This window comes from Sus scrofa, chromosome X (genome assembly GCF_000003025.6).
Source record: "Sus scrofa isolate TJ Tabasco breed Duroc chromosome X, Sscrofa11.1, whole genome shotgun sequence".
In the NCBI taxonomy this organism is placed as follows: Eukaryota; Metazoa; Chordata; class Mammalia; order Artiodactyla; family Suidae; genus Sus; species Sus scrofa.
This window is the reverse complement of record NC_010461.5, coordinates 117,300,009-117,312,705: the sequence shown is the minus strand read 5'-3', so window position 1 is coordinate 117,312,705 and position 12,697 is coordinate 117,300,009. Positions and strand designations below refer to the sequence as shown.

Genomic DNA, 12,697 nt, shown 5'->3' with positions numbered 1-12,697 from the left:
TGACTTTTGAACAATTTCTGTGGCAGTGACTACTATTTTCCAATGAAAACCTTATCTTTATTAAGGTCAGTGAATTTACCTGAGCACACGGACATCTAGCTACAGGTTAAATTTCCCACCTTCAATCTTAATTAGGTGTGGCCATGTTGGTATGTTATCACCAAGGAAAGAGAAGTGGAAGCCATTTGTGTAAGCTCTAACTTACTCTCTCAAAAGGAAATAGCTTGTTATGCACTTTCTCTTTTTGTCTTTCCCATGAACTGGATTAGAAATATGATTATGAGCTAGTCTTTAAATTTCTGCAGAGTGATCTTTTTTGCTCATAGACCCTATAAAGTGTTTTTCACATTTTTACACTGGCACCTAAAATTTCTCAAATTTTAAGTAAAAAATATAAGGAAAAGAATTCATTTCTGTCATGCTTTATTTATTGTTTTAAAACTGTTACATCAACTCTTCTAAATTTGTCCATTTGAATCAAGATACCTTAAGTCATCCATTGTATACTGACCCTGAAAACTACCAAGAGTCCAGCATCACTGCTGCTGCTGGGTGCAGTGCACTGCACTACCAAGACTACTGGAGCACAAGCTGCCACGTGACCCCTGGAATTGCACTGTCAAGCAAAACCCAGAAGTCTCAGTCATCCAGTCTGCTTCAGACTTTCCTGGAGGCATTATGAGAAATCTAAGGGAAAAAAAGAAACTGTGGGGCCCAGAGCAGCAAGGTGGTGGAGTAGAAGACCTTGAGCTCACCTCCTTTCATGAGGAAAGCAAAATCACAACTAGCTGCTGAGAAACCAACAATAAAAAAAAGACCAGAACCCATCAAAAATATATTCTATGTCCAAATACACAAAAAAGAAACCACAACAAGATGGTGGGGGGGGGCACATGTGATATAATCAAATCCTGTATCACCCAGGATCTGAGAAAATATTTGAAGTGATAATATCTGAAAACTTTCCAAACATGGGAAAGGAAGTAGTCACTCAAATCTAGGAAGCACTGAGAGTCTCATTAAGGATAAACCCAAGGAAGAACACACAGAGACATATATAGATCATGCTGACCAAAATGAAAAGACAGAAAATAGTAAAAGCAACAAATAACATACAAGGGAACAGATTTTTCAGCAGAAACTCTACAGGCCAGAAGGGATAGGCATAATATATTTAAAGTGATGAAAGAAAAAAACCCTACAACCAAGAATACTCTACCCAGCAAGGCTCTCATTCAGATTTGATGGAGAAATGAAAATTTTTAGAGACAAGCAAAAGCTAAAACAATTCAGCAACACCAAACCAGTTTTACAACAAATGCTAAAGGAACTTCTCTAGGCAGAAAAGGCCACAACTGGAAACAGAATTACAAAGTGTGAATGCTCACAGGTAAAGGCAAACATAGAGTAAATGTAGAAAACCATCTATACACTAACTAGTAGGGAGGTTAAAAGACAAAAGTGATAAAATCATCTGTATCCACAATAAACAGTTCAGGGATACACAAAACAATTAGATGGAAAATATGATATCAAAACTAATAATCATGAGAAGACAAATGAATGATATTTAAAATGCATTTGACATTAAGCGATCAGCAGCATAAAACAATCATGTATATATACAGACTGCTATACCACGAGGTTTTATGGTACCTGAAAACTAAAAATCTATAATAGATAAACACACAGAAAGGAAAAAGGAATCCAAACACAATACTAAAGACAGTCATCAAATCACAAGAGAAAAGAAGTCCTCCAACATACCTAGCTAAATATTTGTGCTTCGAGCATGCATGCTTCCTTCTGCTCAGATCCTGAACAAGTTTCTACACAAGCTACTCAATCCTCCAAGCACTCAGGTCAAAATTCAAAGAATCTGGAGCATCACTGAAGTCCATAGACTTACATGAGAATATGATTCTCCCTATAATAAAAATAATAACCACCATTAAATTAAGCATCTACACTTTGAGTCCTCTATCAGACCACAGACATGCATTTTCATTTGCCAAGGAAAACCATATTAGGATAAAGTTACTCAAGATCACATAAACTCAGCTTGGATTCTAGAACCCATGTTCTTTCTCTGGCACTACTTATGAATACAGGCCTTTCCATCTGGGTGTCCAGGTTAATGTGACAGCTTCCTTCTTTTGGGGGCTGTAGCCCTATCCGGAATGGAGGCAATCTTGACTGAGGCTCTAACACTCCGTATATATCTTATTAGCCCCCTTCTCACAGTGGTTCGACCTAACTTGTGGATTCATGTCAATTGGCTGGAGTCCTAATCCTTTAGGGATGGGTTTCTGGCAACAAGACCATTCACTGATCACCATTCAGACCAATACTTCTGGCCCCATCCACCAGAGAAGCTCTGGGGTGGAGTTAGTTGACCTGGCGTAATCTACTTCAACACATTCTCCATAATAAATGCTGATGAGATATGCTTGGATGGTCACCTACTGTAGGCCAGCATTATATTAAGCACCTGTAATGCAGTGTTAAACTTGAGTGGTCCTTATCCTCCCTGGACCCACAGGCTGCCTAACATCCTAGTCCACATAAGATCATGGCCAAAAGCATGAAGAAGTATTCCTTTGGTAAGCCGACATGGTTGAGAAGGCCTTGTTGCAAGAGATATCCCAAGAAATAGAGAGACCCTGGGTACCACAGGATCATGGGTTGTTGGTCATAGTTCACCCTATCAGCAGGAAACTCACCCAATATAGGTTTGTAAAATCACATCAGTGGTGATAAGAAAGTTGGAAAAGGTATTGATTGTTAGGGTGAGAGTCACAATTAGTCACCAGTGGGAGCAGTCCATCCTAGAGGCGCTATACCGAACACTGATTCTTTACAATGTGCATGAGAGTCACCTGGGGCTCTTGTTACACGTAGATTCTAACTCATCACATCTGAGGTGGAGCCCCAGGCTCTCTGCATTTCTAACAAGCTGCCCTGACATGCTGAAAGCCAATACCCTTTGCTGAGCAAGCCCACAGACCTTCTTGAACACAATTTTAAAAAGGAGAAAAAAAAAGTAGTTGACTTACTGGATCTAAGTCATACACGTAGATGACATTAGAACCTTACAGCCAAGGTACAAGAACTTACCAGAAAAGTAATCATTTATAGAGAAAAAAGACCAAGCCAGCACTAAGTCTCAGCTTGAGGAGGATGGAGCCTGTGGTTGAGGGGTCTGGAAACACATAAGGAGGGAAAGAATGTGGAGCACAGAAATACTAACAACGCTGTTCAACCTAATAAACAATCCATGTTTGAAAAGCAGAGAACGTAGCCTGGGGTATTTGAAATCAGGCCCAGGAATACCAGCCCCAGAACACTAGGCTCACTGGCATAGAAAAGGCAAACATCAAAGTCTTAACAACAAGCAACGGAAAGAAATCAGCACAGGCAAACCAGGAAAAACCAGAGTGAGCACAGGTTCACAAAAGCCCAGAAGGCAACCAGATAGATTCCCAGATGTGGGAAGTGAACTTACCTGCTCATCTTCAGCCTGCAGAAGGAACTGAGCAAGGCAAATCCAAATGTCCTAGTCCCAGAGGAAATAGCGTGCCCAGCAAGGAATCCAAAAGGGATGAACTAAGGAAGCTGGAACTCACCAAAGGTTCAGCTAAGCTATCCACGCCAAATCGGACGTAAAGTGACGTAGTCATACTGAACCAATGAAAAGCCTGTATTCTTCGTACGTGCGTGGGGCAGAATTCTGTGTGAGTTAAGTGGCTGTAGCTGTGAAAATTGGCAAACAGTAGGAGGAACAAGGCACATTGTAGAGCCTCGAAGTCCCCGATCAGCAGTATCAGCATCACCTGAGAATCTGTTAGGAAATATAAATTCTCTGCCCAGCATCATTCTCCGCCTACCAACCAGACACTGTGGCGGTGACGCTCTGCAGCCCGTGTTCCTACAAGCCTCCAGGTGATTCCAATGCAAGCTCACTGCAGTAGAGTCTATTGAAAGCTTGGTGGAGAGACAAGGCCACGTGTGGCAAAACACACTCAATATAAGCTGGCTTGATAAGAGTGCTTTTAAAGAGCTAGTGAAGACTAAGTCTTGTTTACAGGAAGAAACAAGAAAATCCAGTAGGGATCATGTAACATTATAATTAACGAAGCATGCTCAGTGATCAACAGAGCTGGACAATGAAATCCCGTGATAGTTTTATCAGAGTTGAGGAATCATCCAGCTACCCTGAAGGTCCATAATATTTGGATGCTGATAATGAGAGACAACGTGAGAGCCAAGAGGGGTCAACTCACAGTATAGGTTTGAAAATTCTCTCATGAAGTATTTTTAAGAGACACATGGAAAAGAGGAGCTATTTGGTGCCCATGCTTGTGAAAAGATCTTCTCAGAGGGAAAAAACAAACTTTAGAAAAACAACTTGAGGAAAACAAACATGATAGTCTAATGGGATCTGTTTGACAAAAACACCACTGAGAAAGGATTTTGCTTTAAATATGAACATAAGTGTAAGACACAAAACTTCCCAAAATATATAGGGTCTTTAATTACAGGCACACTTTGTTTTATTGTGCTTTGCTTTATGGTGCTTCACAGATACTGTGTTTTTAACAAATTGAACATTTGTGGCAATCCTGAATGCAGCAAGTCTATTGGTGCCATTTTTCCAACAGAACTTGCTAACTTTGTCTCTGTCACATTTGATAATTCTCACAATATTTCAAGCTTTTCATTATGCTGATATTTGTTATGGTGATCAGTGGTCTTTGATGTTACTATTGCAAAAAGATTTCAAAGCGCTGAAGCCTCAGATTGTTGGGGACCATTTTTCAGCAATAAAGTAATTTTTAATTAAAAAAAGAAAATGTGCAGTCTCTCTTTCTCCTGCCCTCAATTCTCACCAGTGCCTTTCACAAACACAACCTAAAAGGAAGCTAACTCGCAAGGAAATCTGGGAATTAGTTTGTCAATATCCAACATTTTTCAATACAGGGGAAAACATGGAAAATGGAGCTGAAAACAAAAATGTCTAGCACTAAAAAAAAAAAATGTCTAGCACAGACTACCCCTTTGCCTCCTTAGCATCCATTTTCATCTCTATTCCCATATTTGAACTTAATGTAACAAAAATAACATGATCATCATGCTTTTTTCTAGCAACTTTACCTCATGGAGACAAAGATAATCTCTCTTTCTCTCCGTCTTCTCCCATGAAAGGAAGACCTAGAATCCCCATGTCCAATTGTGGAAGATGTTAATTCCTCTTCTAATTCGCTAATAATCCTACCTATATATTATTTAATGTGATGTTTAACTTGCAAAATTAACCACTATCAATATATCTAAAATCAAATGATAGGGAAAATAAAGAAAATATTTATATAACAAGTAAGAAAATTATATACAGAGCTACTACTTCCCTTGTTTCTGTAACAGCCTTGAGACCATAGTTGATATCTATGACTCCTCCGTTTCTCCCCCTACCTGTTCCATGTGCCCTTTTAACCAACCTTTCTGCTAATTGGAATCCTTAGCTTTTTATTCATTTTTACTATTGTACATGGATGCACTAAGAGACATTGATACTCTGGATCAACCACTCTACCAGGGAGGTTAAACTTTCCCCCTCAATCTGTCAATTCAGTATCAATAGGAACCAAAGAGAGTCAGGTGGCAGTCTCATCTTCCAGTTCAGTGAAGTCATTGTTGCATCCACTTAGTCATCCCTTGGAGACTAAGACCTGCAAATCAGCAGAGCTTAAAGTTACCAGTATAGGAAGTAAAAATTCTGCTCTTGCTTTGTTAGCTTTATTACAGAAAGGAGTCACTCCCATCTTCAACCTTCATTCATTGGTCCTTATTGATAAGGTTTTACTGCTCTTTTACACATATCCAGTAAATTCCAGACACCATGTTGATTTGCAGCTAGCCATTTTCCGTTTAAATATATATGAGCAAGCTATTTTTTATAGGATATGTATATCTTTACTCTTCCTCCTGAATATATATTATTCCATAGCTGTCACAGATTTTATCATGATTAAATACATCTTATGTTTGAAAGTCATACTCCCTTGACTTTTATATTATGACTCTAAACTCTAAATTTTAAAAACCACATGTGAAATAAGTTGTCATTACAATTCTTACTACACAGTTGATTAAAACCACAAAATTAGGGATTCCTTTGTGGCAGAATGGCTTAAATATCCAGCATTGTCACTGCAGCTGCCCAGGTCACTGCTGTTGCATGGGCTCAATCCCTGGCCCAGAAAACATCACATGCCGCCACAGGTACAGCCAAAAAAAAAAAAAAAAAAAAAAACCAACAAAATTAAAATATATATTTAATAAATTACAATAAACATGAAAAGGACTACATACCTGAGATGTAGGGAACATTTTTCTCAAGTAAATCATTTATCTGTGAAAAACGTCACTTGTTGAATGGATGTAATATTCTGAGCCCTCAATGAAATAGAGTTCTGCGTCTACCCTTTTTGTGACACTCTGTCTTTTACGGATATGTGTTTTGGGAAACGTTGTTCACCCAATTATTTAAAATCCTTCTGAGTAATATGCAAATAATTTGTCAGCTAAACACTCCAGTGGGTCTCTTTCAATTTTTTTTAAGCAAAGAAATGAAAATCACCTAGCCTTACAAAAGGATTAGCTACTCAGTCTTTTCATTCATTCTGTTTCTCATCACATCGGTATTTCAAAGTGTTCCTTCATTTGGTGCCTTGGTGATTTCTAACACCTTTGGGGCAATGAGCCATAATAAAATAAATTAATTAATTTTTATTAATTTTATTATCAATTGTTACTGGGATTTTTTATTAGAATTTCCTTATTTGTACATAATTAGGGAAGGATTGATATCTTAAATATTCAATATCCCCATTCCAGGAGCATACTTTGACTCTACCTTTAAATCATTCAAATAAAGATATATATATTCAGGTCTTCCTAAACTTACAACATAGTTACATTCATCATAATTTGAATATATAATAAGTCAAAAATGTGTTTAATACACCTAACCTCCTGCACATCATAGCTTAGCTTAACCTACCTAAACATGCTCAGGGCACCTGTTTTAGCCCACAGTTGGGCAAAATCATCTGACATGAAGTCCATGTTATAAAAAAAAGTGTTGGAGAGCTCATGTAATTTATTGAATACTGTACTGAAAGCGAAAAACAGATTAGTTGTGTAGATACAGAATGGTTGTCAGTGGATTGGTTGTTGACCCTTGTGATCACATGGCAGACTGGAAGCTGTGGTGGCTGTCACTGCCCAGAATCATGAGAGAGTATTGTACCACATAGTGCTAGCCTGGGAAAAAAATTAAAATTCAAAGTTCCAAGTCTGTGGTTTCCTCTTTTTGGTTTCTTTATCTGACTTTGGTATCAGGGTAAAATTAGCCCATAAAATGAATCTCCTGTCTTCTATTTTTTGGAAAACTTTGTGAAAAAAATTATAGTAATTCTTTAAATGTTTCATATGAATCAGTTGTGAACCCATATGGGAATGGGCTTTTCTTTGTGTTTAGTTCATTATTACAATATCAACTTTTTAAGATATAGCTCCATTCACATTTTCTGTTTCTTCTGGAGTCAGTATGGTAATTTTTCTTTAGAGGAATTTGTTCATTTCATCTAAGTTTTCTAATTCATTGATATATTTTTATAGCATTGTATTACTTCAGAATTATTTTTATTTCTTTAAGGTTTTTAGTAATAATTTCTCTTTTATGATTTTAGTAATTTGAGTCTTCTCTTTTTCTCTTGATCATATAACTCAAGATTTATCATTTTTATTGATCTTTTCAAAGAAATAAATTTGCTTTCATTGATACTGTCTGTTGTTTCTCTCTTCTTTAATTTTCAGTCTTAGCTTCATTGTTTTCTTCTGTTTACATTAGGTTTCATTTGCCATTCCTTTTACTGTGTCTTAAGGTGGAATATTAGGTTATTGATTTGAGATCTTTATCCCTTTTAAATGTAGCTATTTATAGTCTTTCCTGGAATAGAGCTTCTGCAACATGGGGCTTGAGGGAATGAGCTATGTTGGCCTCCTGCTTCTTCTTGGTAGTTATCTTAGCCCTAGACTGAGAGGTGGGGGGAGGGGCCCTTTGTTAGCAGTAGGGTTTCCATTACACTAAACTTAGGGTATGGTCATGTCTCAAATGCCAGTATCTCTCACTGTTTTTACCAGTATTTAATAGATTTTCTCAAGTGAACATTTTTTCCATTTCTTGTATGCTCTAGGACAACTTCCAGAGACTTTAGTTTTTTTTGGTTGATTTGCTAGTAAGTGGGTCTGTGGAGCTTCTCAGGATATCTTTCTGAAAGTGTATCTCTATTTTTGAGTAATATAGTTCTCAGAATTCATTGCATTGACATCAAACCTCTTAGTCCTTTGGTTTTAAGGGGCTATCGTGTCCAAAACTTTGGGAAAAACTGGTTGTTGAAATACTCTGATTGCATCACAAAGAGGTGCTTATGAAAGAGAATGATCACTAACTGGTTTCTGAAACAAAACACTTTATGTGTAATAGTCAAGTAGTGGAGTAGAACAAAAAAATATTTTCTTATGTGGCTATATTTTGTGAAGAAAAATCTGAGTAGATCATGTAGTGAATTCCAGGTAGTTTTTTCCTAATAGATTTCTATCAGCTTTATAGTAACTTGGAAGCTCCTCTCATATTTGTCAAATCGTTTTCCAAAAAAAAATAATAACTTCTCAATGAAATTGTCAGTTTTCAGTGTTTTACTTTTTGTTGTTCTAGGTTATGTCAGGAGCTGTTAATCAAAAACTATTTTTAAATGTGAATGTCAATCACACACTGTAAACAATTAAACTGGAGCAAAAGGCAACATGAAACCAGCAAGTGAAATTCCTGTACAGTGTCATCAAGAATAATGCTTGTGTACTCACTCCATAACATTTATGAGAAAAATCTCAAAATCTCATTGATTTACGTTCTGGAATGTGAGAGAAAAATACAGGCTCAAAACCATTATATCAAGATTCTTAATAAAACACTTTAGCTACAGCTTATATTTCTCCACAGCATTTTTTTTTACAGTATTTTCCATCTTCCTTCAATGTTTTGTGTGCGTTGATAATTCTTTCATCATGACTGCTTGGTCTAGCCTCAAGAGTTAATGTTTTCTTGATTTTCTTTTGTTTCCTACAGTAAATCTCTTTCAGATAAAAGTATTTGTTTTAATTTTTCAGGATAGCCTTTGAATTACAATACATTTCCTTAGGTCTATTTATTTTCTCCTAATTATGTATCCTTATAAAGAAATGTCTAGGAAGGCCAAATAATATTTTCTTGTCAGTAAAGTTCATCTGAGATGGAACTCTTGGAAAATAGACTGAGGTCTCTGCCAAATTGTAAAGCAAGGTAAAACAGAAAAAAAAAATGTATTTACTAGAAATTTCTCCTAATTCACTAGTTCACTGGTAGAAGTGTGGAGTCAAGAGTATGTCCAGCAGAGAGTTTCATATGTGATGAAAAACCTCTTCTCTGTTTTTGCCAAGGATTCTCATGACAGGAAGCAACATTCAACTCTCAGCCCAGCCCTGCTGCTACTTTCACAGAGTCGTTTAGCATAGGAACTTTTGCCAGGAATAATTCCTTGCTTCACCATTCTCTTGGTTTGGCTATGTTTTTGAGGGGAAGTCTAGGTAGTGTGTTCCAGCTGCACCACAGCATGCTTTGAACTTTAGATGTGAGCCACCTGAAATTAGTGGTGTCAACTCCCTTTCTGGACATACTGCTCTTTTATTATAAATGGCTCAAACATCAGTCCTATGTCTTCCTTTAAATAGATATTTGTAATATATATGGAGTGGAAATTGACATTTATCCTTCCCTAATCTCTAGCACTAATGTAAATTTTTCTCCATTCATATATACCTTTTGTCATTGTGTTAGTTTTCTATGGCTGCTATAACAAATTATTGAAAACTGGATGACTGACACAATACAACCCTACTCTCTTACAATTGGCTATAAAGGCTGGAAGTCTGACAAGGTTTCACTGGACCAAAATCAAAATGTTGGCTGGGCTGTGCTCCCAGGAGAAGGCTATATGAGGGAATCCATTCCTTGCCCTGTTCTAAGGACACTTGTGGTTTCATTGATGGCTCATTCAGAGAAGTCAGAGAAAGTCTCTATCTCAAGATCCTTAACTCAGTCACATATATGCAAAGTCCTTTTTTTTTTTTTTTAACCATAGGGGGTAACATTCACAGGTTCCAGGAATGAGTAATGGGTTGTTTTTGGTGGCCATTTTTTCATATGTCACGGTCATTTAGACAGGGATTCAGAAAAGCAAGAATTAGACTCTAGTGCTAAAGTTGTCTTCTTGCTTAGAAGTCCCTCGCACAAAATAAAAAAAGATTCCTTTAAATTATTTTTCATCCAACACATATTTATTTAGGTTTACTATGCACTAGGTACCATTCTAAGCTATTTACAAATATCAATTCATTTGGCACTCATAACAGTTTCATTTCACATATGTGGAAAACAAGGCGAGGGCATGATAAGTAACAAAAGCTATATAATTTTTATACTGTAAACTTATAATTGAAGGAAATGGGATTTGAACCCAGGCACTCTGGCTCTAGATACTAAGTTCTTAACAAATTCCTTTTTTTTTTTTTTTTTTTTTTTTTTTTTGCCACGGCATGCAGAAGCTTAAGGTGGAATCTCAGTTCCCAGACCAGGGATTGAAACCAGGCTGCAGCAGGGAAAGTGCCAAGTCCTAACCACTAGACCACCAGGGAATTCCCAATAAATGCTTTCGTGATAATAAACATTGCCCCTTTTAACAAGGTTAATGTGATTTCCTGATTTAATCCAAGTTGAAAAAAAATTCAAAAGGACCATGAACACTCATACATTTCCTTCATAAATTAATCAAATAATTTCCTCATATTTGTATATTTCTTTGGCCATTTCAATGGGAAACTGGAAGGTAGGGTGACAAATACATATACTTACACTATATCTTGACTATATAAGAGAATGAGAATTTTCAAGTGAGAATCTTGGTTTTGCCTCCCTTTGGCCTTGAACTACCAAAGCAACATAATGTAGCAGAATGAAAAATAATGGAATTAGAGATATCTAATTTTGAATACTGCCTCAAAGAATTTAGTGAACTGTGAAGACTTGAACAAGATGTTTCATTTCCATCAACTGCAATTTCTTTATGTGTAAAATTAGACAACTGAATCTAACCTCTCAGGTTTGTTGAGAAATTGAAACAAAATAATATCCATCATCTACCGACTATGATACTTGAAATATAGACGGTGTTACTTAATATTACTTCTCATTCCTAGATTTCTTTTCTTTATATGCATATACATGGATGTGTATGAAAGTCGTCTTCCATCTTAGTCTCAATATTTAACATTGTACAATAGTCCATGGCCTTCTTATTCACTTCTCCGCAGCTTCTCATACTATGGCTATCTTAAATACTCAAGTACCTAGCTCTCCTCCCACTTAAGATGCTGCCACTGAGTCAGTGATCTGCTGATTTTATTTCTGCCTCTACTGAAAGACTGTATGATAAGCAGGGTTCAGAAGAGGGAGAGACAGGAAGTCATATAGAGACACCAAACTGTATGGTTTTGTGGGATTCCCAATGACAATGTTTCTTATAACAAAGCTTTGTCTACAACTATTCGACATTATAAATGGAGAGGTGGATTCATTCCCTTCCCAGCAAGTTCATACAAAATTATTCTTCCCCATACTCTCAGCTAAGTAATGCTTTTGAGGGGACATCTCTCTCAGGTGTGGGCTCCTAACATCTTTCTCAGAAAGCTCAGATAAACCACAGCTTCTGTTTCAGAATATACACTCAGCGAGAATGGGAAGTTCCCCCTCCAATGTGTTATCTGATCCACATGCCCTGACCCAAAAGCTTTTTTAAAATTCATTTTGTTTTTATGATAACAGACACTGAGAAGGAGTCTTCTTTCCTTCCTTTCTTCCTTCCTTTTTTCCTCCCTTCCTTCTCCCCTCCCTTCCTCCTTCTCTCCTCCCCTTCTTTTCTTTCTTTCTTTTTTGTTCTCTTCAGTGGTGTCTCCAAATTATCCAGTCTTCAGGAGTCCTACTTCTCTTTATTTCTCCCAGAAAGTTTAAGCCCCATCTTGCTTGAATCCAGCAAGTCCAATACATTTAAAAGCTCTTTGGAGTTCCCATAGTGGTGCAGTGGGTAATGAATCCGACTAGGAACCATGAGGTTGCAGGTTTGATCCCTGGCCTTGCTCAGTGAGTTAAGGATCCAGCATTGCCATGAGCTGTAGTGTAGGTCGCAGATGTGGCTTCGGATCCTGCGTTGCTGTGGCTCTGGCATAGGCCAGCAGCAGCAGCTCCGATTAGACCCCTAGCCTGGGAACCTCCATATGCCATGGGAGCGGCCCTAGAAAAAAAGGCAAAAAGACAAAAAGACCAAAAAAAAAAAAAAAAAAAGCTCCTCTTCACCCAACAATTTTTGGGACTGACAGAGTATGAATAATGCATCTTTCCTGTACATCACCTTAGTTAACTATCTTCCTATGAACTTTCACTCCACCCTACTTTTCACATCCTTTCATTTCATACCTGGCTTTTCCAAAGCTTTTCTCATAGGGATGACCACATGCCTGTGCCTATGCTTCCCCAATTCAC

General features: G+C 37.3%; 2 long non-coding RNA genes across 3 annotated transcripts in view; both read right to left on the bottom strand.

The window, feature by feature from the left end:
- The window catches only part of LOC110257662, a 37,418-nt gene extending 31,157 nt beyond the window's left edge, over positions 1-6,261 (bottom strand). The window contains exons 1-3 of one of the 2 annotated variants that reach the window (XR_002340580.1): positions 3,506-6,260; positions 1,768-1,927; positions 411-687 (exon numbers count right to left, since the gene is read on the bottom strand). This is a non-coding gene — a long non-coding RNA (uncharacterized LOC110257662). Of the gene's footprint in view, positions 1-410; positions 688-1,767; positions 1,928-3,505 lie in introns of those variants that run through there. The other variant, XR_002340581.1, reaches the window with a different exon arrangement.
- Positions 1-12,697, bottom strand: part of LOC110257663 — a 412,314-nt gene that overhangs the window by 255,611 nt on the left and 144,006 nt on the right. The gene's annotated exons all lie outside the window — the stretch shown is intronic.